This window comes from Hemitrygon akajei, chromosome 27 (genome assembly GCF_048418815.1).
Source record: "Hemitrygon akajei chromosome 27, sHemAka1.3, whole genome shotgun sequence".
Taxonomy (NCBI): Eukaryota; Metazoa; Chordata; class Chondrichthyes; order Myliobatiformes; family Dasyatidae; genus Hemitrygon; species Hemitrygon akajei.
This window is the reverse complement of record NC_133150.1, coordinates 32242601-32257819: the sequence shown is the minus strand read 5'-3', so window position 1 is coordinate 32257819 and position 15219 is coordinate 32242601.

The following is a 15219-nucleotide window of genomic DNA, read 5'->3' as shown; positions in this document are numbered from 1 at the left end:
TGTTTGTGACGGCAGTACAGTGCAGACATAACAAATTATTATAAGTTACATTAAATATCTTCGGCTGTCCATCGATTTTCGATGATGACTGAGGCCTGGGCAGGGTTGTATGGAAGACCGGCAGTTGCCCATGCTGCAAGTCTCCCCTCTCCACATCACCGATGTTGTCCAAGGGAAGGGCACTAGGACCCATACAGTTTGGCACCGGTGTCGTCGCAGAGCAATGTGTGGATAAGTGCCTTGCTCAAGGACACAACACGCTGCCTCAGCTGAGGCTCGAACTAGCGACCTTCAGATCACTAGACCAATGCCTTAGCCACTTGGCCACGCGCCAACACTTACAATAAATAATAAATAGTGCAAAAGAGGAACAGCAATGTAATGTTCACGGACCATTCAGAAATCTGATGGCAGAGGGGAAGAAGCTGTTCCTAAGACAATGAGTGTGTGTCTTCAGGCTCCTGTACCTCCTGCCTGTTGGTAGTGACAAGAAGAGGGCACGTCCTAGGTGGTGAGTGTCCTGCCACCTTCTTGAGGCAGCACCTTTTGAAGGGCTCCTTCATGGCGTGGAAGCTTGTGCCAATGGAGGAGGGGGCTGAGCCTACAACTCTCTGAAGCCTCTTACGATTGGGGCATCTATACCAATGGTGATGCAACTAGTACAAATGTTCTCCACAGTATATCTGTAGAAATTTGGTAAAGAATCAAATCTCTTCTGTATATTAAAGTCGTCTATTTTCCAGTAAATTGGATTTATCCAATAATTTTAATTCTGGGAATTTGGAATACTGGCTAATCAAAATTGGTTAATTTTCAATTAGGGTCGGTGGACAGTGTCTGGTGTAATTGGAGCAGACTAGTGCGACACACAGCAGGATGGTAATCTAATTATGGCTTATACGTAGATGAACAGGTACTGGGGAGAAAGCTCTAGACGGAACAGGTTCATGGAGTTTATAATAATAACCTCAACATTTCATTCTGTCTCTTCAAAGTACCAGGTTCTTCACAGATGTGTTATGCGGAGAGTTAAGAGGACCAATGACAAGAAGACTTGTGTGTTTGGTTGTTTAGCAGTGGGGGGGGGGAGGAAGAAGTAGTTTGGAGACGGAATTCACAGGCTTCGGGCCTGGACTGTCAAAGGCTCGTGCCCCAATGCTTCAGCAACTGGGGGGGGGGGGAGCTTTGAAAAGACACCAGAAACGGTGCAGTGGACGGCTTAGAGGGACAGCTGGTTGAGCTGCTGACTCACAGTTGTGGTAGTCCAGGTTCAATCCTGACCTCTGGCGCCATCTCTGTGGATTGTCACATTCTCCCCGTGGCTGTGGTCATTTCCTCGTTGGGTGCTGTTCTCCCCTTCCCTAAAAATATGTGGGCCGTACAATAAATGAGCCACTGTAAATTTCCCATTTTATGTTGACGGGTTAAAGTCGAGGTGAAGAATGAGGAGAATAGGATCAGTGTAGGCCAGAGGTTCCCAACTCTTTTTTTTATGCCATGGACCCCTACCATTAACTGAGGGGTCCTTGGACCTCAGGTTGGGAATCTCTGGTATAGGCCGAGTGTAGCTTGACATTGACTGTCAGTGATTGGATTTGGTCGATCTGAAGAAGTTATAGGGAAAGGTTGAATAGGTTAGGACTTTATTCCCATGAGAATGAAGGGAAATTTGATAGGGGTATTCAAAATCATAGATCGGGTAAATGTTAGCAGGCTTTTTCCACTGAGGTTGGGTGAGACTAGAATTATTATTACTAGAAATGGGTGAGACTATAGGTCATGGGCTAAGGGTGAAAGGTGAAATATCTAATGGGAACCTGAGGAGAAACTTCTTCACTCAGAGAGTGGTGAGAGTGTGGATCCAGCTGCCGGCAGAAGTGATGGATGTGGGTTCAATTTCAACATTTAAGAGAAATTTAGGTAGGGGTATGGAGGGCTACTAGGTCGTTGGGATTAGGCAGAATAATAGTTTGGCATGGACCAGATACATCTGAAGGAGCTGTTTCTCTACTGTAGTACTCTATGACTCTAAAGCAGGGGGTTCCCAACCTGAGGTCCATGGACCCCTCGGTTAATGGTAGGGGTCCATGGCATAAAAAAGGTTGGGAACTCACGCTCTAAAGGGTCTGTTTCTGTCTATGACTCAGGAGCCTGAAATTCTCTGGGGATTGTGGACCAGCAAGGAGTTACAGAGATGAAGCCACTGAATATTTGCAATACAACGATTTGAATTTTAAGGCCAAGAATTACCTGAACTGACTGCTTTCTGCAATTCAGTGAGCAAGTTTTAAAAATGATAAGCAAACACCTTGGGTACAGAGGTGTCATTGACACCAATTTAAACTGTAACCACAGGAGTCAACCCTTCAAGGAGATTCTTAAAGCGGCATGATTTTAAGGTGATTGGAGGGAAGTACAGGGGGTATATCAGAGGTTTTTTTTTACTCAAAGACTGTTGGGTGTGTGGAACACCCTGCTAAGGGAGGTAGTAGACTCAGATATATTAGTTAGGCACATGGATGATAGAAAAAATGAAGGGTTATATGGGAAAGACTAGCCGCCCAGTGGTGTAGTGACATCTGCAACGGACTTGAAGGCGAATGGTCATGAGTTCGATTCCAGCCAGCTCCTTGCACACTTTCCATCCATGCTGGATTGAGCGTCAAGCTAGCAAGTTGGCCTCGTAAAAAAATAGTCAAATGCTACAGAAATGGCAGAAATGCCACCCGATGTGCCACAAGGCATGAAAAGGAACAACAATGTGAGAAAGAGGAGCTAGATTGATTTTGGAGGAGATTAAACATCGGCACAGCAACATGGGTCGAAGGGCTTGTACTGTGCTGTAGTGTTTTATGTTCTATGAGGAATGGGGTAAAAAAAAAGAGATGAAATTGGTAGATAACGATTTAACAAAAAAAGAACAGTTGTTTTGTAACATCTCTGCCATTCATGATGTGTCTTCAGTCAATCGCGCCTCAATTAAGATTAACGCTGATGTTTAAGATGGCTCCTCAGTTACCTTCTTGTCCAGGTCTGTTCATTTACCGGAGGAAGATGGGATGGGGATGATATGGGGAAGGTGACAAGCTGGGAGTCAAAGCTTGACAAAAGATGTCAGCAGTAAAAATGCACCATATGCTTTGCCCCGAGGTGTTTCATCCAAAACCTGAGTGCGTCTATGTTGTCACCCAGAGGCAGAAAGGTAACTGACAGAGTTTCTCAAACTTGCTCCCTTTCCCATCCTCCAGTGGCAGGCAGGCAGCTTGCTAACGAGGACAAGTGATGAGAAGCACACTGTCGGCGAGTCAGATCTCTGCTGACGGTTGCAGTAGCTGAAGGGGGTAGCCATGAAACGGGATCCTCTGCAATTCACCTGCACTTCACAAACCTCTGCATCTGCCCCCCACTCACCTGAAAGAAATCCATTAATTGCAGCTTCCCGAGGTTAACCCTCAGTCAGGCCAAAACAAACACAAACACAGACAGCCTGAACCTCCTTAGGGTACAACATCCTACCTTGATGTCGTTTATTCAGATGGCCACTTACTACAATCAGGAATGCGCAGCCTGAAATGGCAGTGGAAGAAAATCCATTACCACCTTTCTAAAGAGAGGTGGGTAAACATACAACCTCAAGTGAAAGCATGGTGGTGGAGTGAGGCCAGCAGGCAAACTTGCTCAGAGAGCAGGAATATGCATAGTGGTCAAAATGGCCTCATTCTGGGAAGTGATTCTATGACCAGTTATATTTTTTCACTCATCGTGGTCCTAAATAGTTCTCCTGACTAAGGAGTGGTCCGTATCTTCTTATCCTGGCTTCTTCCCCCTTCCTTTCCAGTTCTGATGAAGGGTCTTGGCCCAAAACATTGACAGTTTATTCCCCTCCATAGGTAATGTCTGTCCTGCTGAGTTCCTCCAGCACTCCGTGTGTTCGTGCGTGATGCTAAGGGGTGAGCTGAATGTACTGAAGGGCTGTGTCCTTTTGCTTCTCTGTACTAATGTCCAAAGTAGGACTCATCAAGGCATTCTCGAACCTCTTTGTTCGAACTATTCCATGAAGTTTCATTAACTGGCTGCCCACACCCACAGTCTGTGATTCTGTCACTCGCAAGGTTCCCTTTTAGCTTGTAGTACCGTCCTACAGCTAATTAAGAGATCCCTCGTTCCCAACTGGATGATGGTGATGCAGTCCACCACTTGGGTGTTGCATTTGGGATGTTTACCACCAACAGGATGGTCCATCCCAATCCCTTTGCCTCAAAGCAGAGATACCACACTCACTGACCCTAGTTGCTCAGGAGACCAAGAAACCAAATGCTAATGAGCCACAGGTAGACACACTTCACTTCTAGGTTCCGGAACACATTTGCTTATTGACAGCACACCTGCATGTTGAAGTACAGCCTTTCCTTAGTCCACCCACCCTCTAGTGACTCTGCTTCCATCCCAGTAACGTTTGGCTCTCCCAGTTGTGTTAGGAACTTGAGATAGTTGAATGAAAGTTGGAGGAAAGCCATAGCAACCTTAAACAGAATTGCAGAATTACAGGTGTGAGATGGCGACTCTGTGGTAGGATGGACATCTTGGACTTACTTTCAAGGACTCTACAGCTCATATTCTCAGTATTATTTATTTACGCATTTTTTATTTGCACATTTGTCTTCTTTTGCACATTGGTTACTTGTCTGTCTTTGCGTGTCATTTTTCATTGATTCTAATCTATTTCTCTGTTCTGCTGTCAATGCCTGCAAGAAAATTAATCTCAAGGTAGTATATGTTAACATTTACATACTTTGGTAAATTTATTTTGAACTTAAAATAATGGGCCAGTGTTGAAGTGCTGAGCTGGAGACAAAATCTCCAGCATTAATCCACTTAGGGTTGACTTCCATAGCTTCAGCCCTTGGAGAAACCATGCACGCATTGCTCTAAACTGGCAGTCCCACCTGTACTATAAAGGTGACAATGTGAAGAATTGGAATGGAGGTCCATTGCTCTAAGAGACCGCTTCTTCCGGAACAGAGATGGGAACTGGAGACCATTGGCAGGAATAGAACTTGCAGCTGTTTAACAGCTGATTCTATTGGCAGTCATTGATGTAGGAAAAAATTGTTTTGGTCATCACATTTGGGGCATTGTATGATCTGGAATAAAGATTATTTCTCTCAATAAATGTACAAAAGACGCCTATGGACTTTGAGCAGCCTGGGTCTCTGTTAATTGGAGCCCTGGTGAATGAGATTGAACAAACGATCTCTGGATTCAGACAATAACGGATGGAGCCAACTTGTCAGACAGTCCCCAGATAGGTTGTTGGCTTCACACCGTGCCCAGCGGATGCTTGCTTCTGTTGTGCGCTTTGCCGCAGAGCATCAGAAGGCAGGCCGACCAATAATGGCTCTTGTCTGGATCTTGAACCCCCTTCGAGGTGCCGGGGGAGTTGAAAGAAGGCCGCAGGTTCACAAGCACTTGCAAAGTGGAACATTTCCCATTTTCCGCCTCAGTTCCCAATCTCATCACTGCTCTCCACCTTTGACATTCCTCACTTAAATCGGCAGAGACAGGGGAAGAGTATATTCCAGCAGGAGATTATTGCAGTACTGGAAGTAATATAAAAAAAACTCCCTGAGTAGCAACTCTGGACAAATCTGAAAGTTTAAAGCAAATGTCTATACCATGAGAGAAGGAAATAAAAATTTTATATCCCATTACACTCAATGTTGAAAGCTTCAAATTAACAGGTTTTGCAAGTGTCTCCTTTAATCCCTCAAAATGAAGCTGGTAACTGTGTAAAATGAACCACATTTCTAAATAAATTGAAGCAGATAAAATTTCTCCAGCATGTTTCAGATAAATGGAGAGAGAAACACGATGCACAAAAAACAAAAAAATATTCACTGAACATCTTGCTGCCAGGTTTTCTTGTTGTATTTGGAGTTGAGTTTGGTCTCATTGTAGTCCATTTCTGGAGAGGGGAAGAGAAAGGGGAATGCATTTTTTGCATTCCACATGAGTGCAGAGAGGCAGGTTTTGTGGAACAAAATCTGAAAGCTATTACGGCATGGAAGGAGGCCGTTTGCTCCATCAAGTCCAGTTGCACATAAAACATGGAGTCATAGAATCACGCAGCATGGGAATAAGTCCTTTGGCTCACTGAGCCCATGTTGACCATTGAGCACCCATATACACTTATCCCATAGTAGTCCAATTTTTATCTTTCACACCTTTTCAACAGTTCCCCTCAAAATGTTACCACTCACCTACAGATTAGGGCCACTTTGCAATGAACCTACCAACACGCACGTCTCTGGGATGTGGGGGAAAACAGGATCACCCAGAGGAATCCCCAATGGTTAGAGGGAAAACATACAAATGACATCATAAGCAGCACCAGAGGTCAGGATTGAAGGTGGGCCCCTGACGTAGCCAAGTAGTGACTCTACTACCTGCAGCTTCATGGGACATCTCCACTTCCTTCTGCAATGCTTCTATCTCTAACAAAGTGCATAAACAGGAGAGCATCTGAATCCCACTGCCTTTCCGGGGAATGTGCCTATCTGTTTGATTGACCATTCCTACAAACATTGACAGTCATAAAACACACTGCAAGATGACGAAAAGTTTTCCACCTCTCTTCCTCTGCTGGTTTTGCCCTTCACTTTCAATCTGCACCCTCTAGTCCCTGAACTAGCTGCCAGTGGAATTACCTACCTAAATGCCAGATGTTGTTGTACACTGAAAGCAAAATATTGCAGATGTAATAAATCTGACATACATTAAATCCATTAGGGACATGTAAGAAACTCTCAGATAAGCACATGGATAATAGAAAAATAAAAGGGTATGTTGGAGAGAGGAGTTTGATTGATCTGAGAGTAGGTTATGAGGACACAACATCATGCATCAAAGGGCTTATACTGTGCTGTGGTGTTCAGTTATATGAAGTTTAAAAAACCAATTTTGTAAGTACACTCCCAACAAATTCCCTTTCTGTTGTCTTCACTGCAATGGAAACCTCATATCTTCATTCTAACCTTGTTGTAAGTTCTCCCATCGTTGGAACTATTCGAGTTGGGTTTTTGGCACCCTCATGGGACCTTCACATGACCCCCCCCCCCCAAAAAGTGAAATGGCTACAACTGAACTCATCCCTCCCAGTTATAGCTCATATTATGGCCAGGCTTCAGCAATATAACTTTGGCTGGTGAGATTGCATATGATGAAGTCTTAGAACATAGGATGTGAAGTGATTGCCCCAGTTCACCAGATAGACGAAAGAGAACGTCATTATTATGTGCCATGTCGTATGACGTGGGTGATAATGGTCTTCCTTCTGTACCAAGCGAGAGATCGTTACCTGTGGGGAAGACCATCTTCATGCTGTTGATCTATCAATGATCATGATTATCCTCGGCAAATTTTTCTACAGAAATGGTTTGCCTTTTCCTTCCTTTACGGAGTGTCTTTACAAGACAGGTGACCGCAGCCATTATCAGTGCTCCTCTGAGATTGTCTGCCTGGCGTCAGTGGTCGCATATCCAGGATACAGCCATCCACCACCTGCGTCATGTGACCCTGATCGGAGGGTGGGAGTCTATACGGGCTACACCTTCCCCAAGGGTGACCTGCAGGGTAATGAAGGGAAAGAGCATCGTACACCTCCTTTGGTAGAGAAATATCTCCACTCTGCCACCCAAAGGGAATATCACATCATCATAAAAGCATCTGAGGCACTCTCCTGAATGCAGGCCAGTGACAAGAGATGTGCCTCAGGGATTGGCGCTGCGTCCCCTGTTGTTTGTCAAGTATATCGATAACAACTTGGATGAGAACTTAGGTGGCATGTTTAGGAAGTTGGCAGATGACAGTGAGGAAGGTCCCCTAAAGTTACAACAGGATCTAGATCAACTGGAAAAATGGGCAAAGGAGTGGCAGATGGAATTTAACTCAGACAGTGTCAAGTGATGTGTTTTGGCAAATTAAACCAGGACAGAATTTGCACTGTAAACAGGGCCCTGGCTAGTGTTGTTGAACAGAGAGGCCTAGGGATGCAACTGAATAGATTCCTGAAACTGTCAGCATAGAAAGACAAAGGAGTGAAGAAGCTGCCTTCATCAGCTAGGGCACTGAAAACATGAGTTGGAGTGCCATGCTATAAACACAAGACATTCTGCGGATGCTGGAAATCCACAAAATCTGGACGAAATCAGCAAGTCAGGCAGCATCTATGGAGGGGAATAAATAGTCGATGTTTCGAGCGTGATCCTTCATCAGGACTGAAGGGCCTGGACTCAGGACTCTTCATGATCATATTACAGCTATATTTGGCTGTATGTGACCACACCTGGAATATTGTGCATAGTTCTGGAGGCCATACTGTATGTAAGAATGGATGTGATTAAACTAGGGTGCAGAAAAGTTTCCCATAGATGTTGCTGAGACTAAAAGGCTTGAATTATGAGAGACTGGATAGGCTGGGACTAGGACTATTTTCCCTGGAGGAAGAGGCTGAGGGATGATTTTACGGAGGTATATAAAGTCATGAAGGACTTGGGTAAGTCTTTTTTCAAGGGTAGTGGAGTCTAAAACTAGAGGGCACAGGTTTAAGGAGTGAGGTAGAGAGCAGTAGCTACAAGTCAGAGGAGGTGGTAGAGGCAGGAACAATTATGTTTAAAAAAGCATTTGGATGGTTTTCAATGGGAACAATTTAGAGGAATATAGGTTAAATGCAGGTACATAGGATTAGCTCAGGAAGGCAGGTTGGTCAGTGTGGATGAGTCAGTCTAAAGGTCCTCTTTAACTCTAGCGGTATCATCAGACTGGGTTTGGCATTGAACTTAAGAAAAAGATATATTTCATTAGGAGTTTGAGGAGATTTGGCATGTCACTGAAGACGTTTGTAAATTTCTCCGGATAGATCGTGGAGAGCATTCTAACTGACTGCATCACTGTCTAGTATAGGGGAGACACTGCACAGGAGCAAGATAAGCTGCAGAAAGGTGTGAACTCAATGAATTCCATCATAGGCACGAGCCTCTCTAACCTCCATCTCATCTTCGAGGAACAATGCCTCAAAAAGGCGGCATCCATCATTAAGGATACCCATCACCCCAGGAATTGCTCTCTCTCTATTGCTACCATCAGGGAAGAGGTACAGGAGCCAGAAGGTTTGCACTTAACCCATGAACACTACTTAACTACTGTACTTGTTTTACACTAATATAAATGTATATATAAAACTGTAATTCAGTTTTTATTATTTTGTATTGTAATGTACTGTTCCCACAAAACAACAAATTTCACAACAGTATATTAAACCTGGGTCTGATTCAGTCTAACTCTGGTAAAGCCATCCCCACCAATGAGCACACGTACAGGGAGCGCTGCCACAAGAAAGCAGCATCCATCTTGAAGGACCCCCACGATCTGGGCCATGCTCTCTTCTCACTGCAGCCGTCAGGAAGGAGGTACAGGAGCTTTGAGTCCCACGCCATCAGGCTCAGGAACAGTTATTACCCCTCAGCCAACAGGCTACTGAACCAGTGTGGACAGCTTCACTCACCTCAACACTGAACACAACCCATGGCCTCACTTTCAAGGATTCTACAGCACACATTCTTTGTATTATTTATTTGCCATTATTATTATTGTACTTCCACAGATTGTCTTCTTTTACCAATTGGTTTGTCAGTCTTTGTATTTAGTTTTTTTTTAATTGTACTTCTTTGCTCTACTGTGAATGGCTGCAAGAAAATGAATCTCAGGGTTGGATATGGTGACATATACTTTGACTTTGGCAGACATGGGCTGCCCCCAGCACAATCCTTGGACTGTGATGGTCATTGACACAAACAATGCATTTCACCAGGAAATCTGCAGATGCTGGAAATTCAAACACACACAAAATGCTGGTGGAACACAGCAGGCCAGACAGCATCTATAGGAGAAGCACTGTCGACGCTTCGGGCCGAATCCTGATGAGGGGGTCTCAGCCCGAAACGTCGACAGCACTTCTCCCTATAGATGCTGCCCGGCCTGCTGTGTTCCACCAGCATTTTGTGTGTGTTCAATGCATTTCACTGTGTGTTTCGATGTTTTGTTGAACGCGTGACAAATAAAGCTAATCTAAATCTAATACATGCCAAAGCTCTTGTAATTCTATGAGGGTGTTGCTGGAAAGGCCAGCTTTCACTGCCCATCCCTATTTACCTCTGATTTACCTCTCAAAGGCACTTAAAGTCAATCTCACTAGTGTTCAGAGGGTTGAGAGGAGGTTCACAAAGATGATTCTGGGAATGAAAGTTATCATACGAGGAACATTTGCTAGCTCTTAGAAGGATGATGGGGATCTCATTGAAACCTTTCAAATGTTGAAAGGCCTAGACAGAGTAGAAGTGGAAAGAATATTTACTATGCTGGGGGAGTCTAGGACAGAGGGGGGTCCGTTTAAAACAGAGATGTGGAAACAATTCTATAGCCACAGGGTGGGGAATTTGTGAAATTTATTAGACAGGTAGCTGTAGAGGCCAAGTCGTTGGGTATGTTTAAGGCCGAGCTTGATAGGACACAGCTTCAAAGGTTACAGGGAGTGGGGCTGAAGAGGGGAAAAAAGGATCAGCCATGATTGAATGGCAGAGCACACTGGATGGACCAAATGGCCTAATTCTGCTGTTATGTCATATGGTCTTATAATGTGTCTGGACCCATATATAACTCAGATAGGTCCTGGCAGGTAGCCTTCCCTGAGAGACACAAATGAACAAGGTGGATTTTTACAACAACCTGTTGGGTTTAAGGTAATCATTTCTAATCCCAGTTTTTCATCCCAAATATACTTAATTACTTGGTGGGACTGAAACTTGTTTTTGTAAATCAGTAATCCTTGGTCAAAGTAGTAAGTTTTGGGAAGTATTTTAAAGGAGTAAAGTGTATTAGTGAGGATGGAAAGATTTATGGACAGAATTCCATTCATAGGGTCCAGACAGATAATTCAAACCTCAGTCAGTGGTGCAAATGCTGAAAGACCCAGATTTATGGGAGCAGGCAAGCTTTGGAGATCTCGGAGTGAGGTATAACAGAAGGCGAAAGATTTGCTCAAAAAATGGATGAGCTTGTTGGTCTGTTGCAGTTCCGGGCTAATTCTCATGCGATAGAGAGTGTAAAGGTCTTCAGGATGAGTTGCGTCCAAGCCAACAGACTTCAGTTTGTTAATTAATGCAGAATGTTTCCCTCCGCCTCAAAATTATCCTCTGCTGCTGCAGAACAGCCATAAATTCAGTCCAAATCAGTCTAGCGGAACAGTCTCAGGGACAAGCAGCACCTCCTGGCAATTTCATATTTCAAAACTGATTACAATTTTGACAGTCACAATTTTGGCACCACTAAAGCTCAGAGAAAGCTTGCGATATTAGGAAGACTTTGAACCTTCCCCCACCCCCAACCCCACGTGTAAACTTGAAGGCCTTTGCGGGTGTGAAAGAAGATTGATTTTACATTGCTTTTTTAAAAAGCCTTACCCTGAGTTATTCTGTCAATTAATTTTTTTTTTGGTTCAGTAACCTGCGAAGCCTCGACTGCAGTTTCCAATGCAGCTTATCACATTTTGTGTGGTGAGGTTTCGCCTAATCCATTGATTACAGTGACATCATGGCTTCTTCATCCTGTTCCTCCACCTCTGCTTAACTCAAGACCTGGTTAAGCCGGACTCAGGTTAAGCACACATACTTACAAATATCCCTGCACCCTCAAACCTTCCATACAACACCCATCTCTAGGCCGCCTTCCAATGTGAGGATAACACTTCTTTTCTCTTGCAACTTTGATTCTTCACCATATCCTAAAATCTGCATATCTTCTACATACGTGACACGAAGGTTGGAGGTGTGGTGGATATTGCAGAAGGCCATCATAGGATACAATTGGACAATGATAGGATGCAGAGCTTGGCTGAGAAATGACAAATGGAATTCAACCTGAAAAAGAGTGAAGTGATGCACTTTGGAATGCTGAATTTTGGATGGCAGGATTCTTAGCAGTGTGAAGGAACAGAGGGATCTTGGGGTTCATGTCCATAGAATTGGATGATTAAGGAGTTGTATAGTGTGTTGGCACTTATTAGTCAGGGGATTAAGTTCAAGAACCGGGAGATAATTTTGCAGATCTATAAAACTTTGGTTCGACCACACTTGGAGTATTGCGTCAGTTCTGGTGGCCTCACTTTCAGAAGGATGTGGAAGCTTTAGAGAGGAAACTTCTATACTCGAAAACTTCTACAGATGTACCGTGGAGAACACTCTGACAGGCCACAACACTGTCTGGTATAGTGGGGTGGGGGGGGGGGGGGGGTTTTGCTAATGCATGGGATTGAACGAAGCTACAGAAAGTTGTAAAATTAATCAGCTCCATCTTGGGTACTAGTCTCTGTAGTATCCAAGACATCCTCAAAAAGCAGTGCCTCAGAAAGGCAGCGTCCATTATTAAGAATCTCCATCACCCAGGACATGTCCTCTTCTCATTGTTACTGTCAGGAAGAAGGTTCAGAAGCCTGAAGACACACACTCAGTGGTTCAAGAACAGATTCTTCCCCTCTGCCATTCGATTCCAAAATGGACACTGAACCCCACTTTTTTTTGTTTTTATTTTATTTCTGTTTTTGCACTATTTTTAATTTAACCATTTAATATACATATATATACTCACTGTAATTGACTTTTTTTTCTCTCTATGTTAACAGGTATTGCTTTGTACTGCTGCCACTAAGTTAACAAATTTCACAACATCTGCTGGTGATATTAAAACTGATTCTGATTCTGAGGATGGAAAGGAGATATACCAGGATGCAGGCAAAGAGGAAAGATGAAGAGTAGCTTTGCCTGGATTAGAGGACATGTCTGATATGGAAAGACCATAAGTCATAGGAGCAGAATGAGCATACTTGGCCCATTGAGTCTATTCCACCATTCCATGATGGCTGATTTATTCCTCTCAACCCCATTCTCCCAGTAACTTTAAATGCCTTGACTAATCAAGAACCTATCAACTTTGTTTTAAATATACTCAATAACTTGGCCTCTAAGGGCATCTATGACAATGAATTGCACAAATTCACCACCCTCTGGCTTCTCGTCTCTGTTCTAAATGGACGTTCCTTCATTCTGAGGCTGTGCCCTCTGGTCCTAGACTCCCCCACCATAGGAAACATCCTTTCCACATACACACTTTCTAGGTCAGTAGTTCTCAATGTGGGCCATTTCATAGGGGTCACAAGTAAAACAACAAGAAACTGGGGGCCACAAGAATTTCTGAGAAGGATATGGTAAGTTTATTGTTTTAATGAAATATTACTAAAACATGTAAATAAAAAAGAAATGAATATACTGCATGTAATTTAGTGGGAACCCTGAATGAAATGAATGGGAAAGCATGCTAGATAATGCAAATGAGGCCTTAGCCTGGAGTAGGAGGTGGCACACCAATCATTATCTCTGCCCGTTTGACCATGCACAAATCACTGTTCCCACCCTGCATTGTGGCCCTCGGAGCCCGCTCCACATCCACCCCTAAACCATTGATCACACAGTGAGCAGGTGGGTGTGACCCAGCAAGATTCCCTGCAGTGTGCTCCAGCAGCTAGTAATTATGATTACTTTCCTTTTATATGGATAATTACATATTAATAAGGAACCATCCACATCTAATTCCAACTGTAGTTGGAAGAAGGCTTCCAACTGAGGCTGTCAGAAGTTGACTGGTTTTCCATATCAAACCTCTTATCAGAAGGGGATTAATATGGGAAGTTTGGCATGGCTGGTGTGGTAGTAATCTCATTAAAACAGTTATGAATATCACGAGCAAACTGCAGACTGGGCAGGGTTGTCTTCAGCAAGGCAATCAGCAAGTACGCAGCAGGAGGCTGGTTCTGTGGGCCTTCCACTGACCCATGCATGTTATAACATTTATAAAACATGACAGGAAGCCTGCAGTTAATGCAGTGGCATTATCCTCCAGAAATGGCTAAGCTGCAGAGAGGTGAGAACTTGTAAAGTCTCCCACAACATCATCACCACTACACTACAACTTTCATTAAACCCCTGATACTTATCATATTTTGAAAGGAAGTTCAATTCACTTTATGAGTACATGCTCTTTGTTGCCGCATAGAGTTTGCATTTACAGTACTGTGCAAAAGTTTTAGCACATGTAAAAAAAATCTCTGTAAAGCGAAAATGCTTTCAAAAGTTATGGAAAGTTTCTAAATATCAAAGAAATGACTATGAAGAGCAGTAAACAGTAAAGGAAACTAAATCAAATCAATGTTCAACGTGACCAGTCTTTACCTTTAAAACTGTATCAACTCTCTGGCGTGCAATTTTATAAGAAAATTGACTGGTGGGTCTTTCCGAGCATCTCAGAGAACTTGCCGCAGTTCTTCTGCAGGCTGTGGCTGTCTCACTTGCTTCTGCTCTCCAAGTAACCCCAGACAGCTTCAACGGCGTTGAGATCAACAGAGCCCGTAGCATCTGTTGCAGAACTCCTTGTTCTTCTTCCTGCTGAAGATAGTTCTTTGTGACCTTGACCATGTGTTTGGGATCATTGTCCTGCTGCAGAATAAAGTTGGGACCAATCAGACGCCTTCCTGATGGTATTGCGCGATGGACGTACTTCTCAGCATTGAGGATTCCACTAATTCTGACCAGATCACCAACTCCATTTGCAGGAATTCAGCCCTCAAACCTGCGGGGAAACTCCACTGTGCTTAACTATTGCCTGCATGTAGCACTCTCCAGCTCTTTGACAGACAAACTGCCTCTTGCTTGAGCCAAGAATTTCAAATTTTGATTTGTCAGTCCAGAGCACTTAACCCCAGTCCTTGTATATTTTATGCGTAGGTGACTCTATTGGAGAAATGGACTTTGGGCAGCATCTGTTCCGGGAAGAGCACTTCTGACGAGACTCCTCTGGACTGTAGAGGGGTGTACTTGGGTTCCAGTGGTTTCTGTGAATTCAAAGCTGATAGCAGTGCTGGACTTCCGATTTAGAAGAGACATCAGTTTGATGTATTTCTCGTCTGCTGCACTCAATTTCCATGGCTGAGCGCTGCATTTCTGGTTGTCAACCTTGCCTGTTTCTTTGTGCTTCTTCAGGGCTACAGTACATACCTGCAAAAAAAATCAAGTTTTTATTTGAAAAGTGGTCGGTAACATAATACGTTACATACTT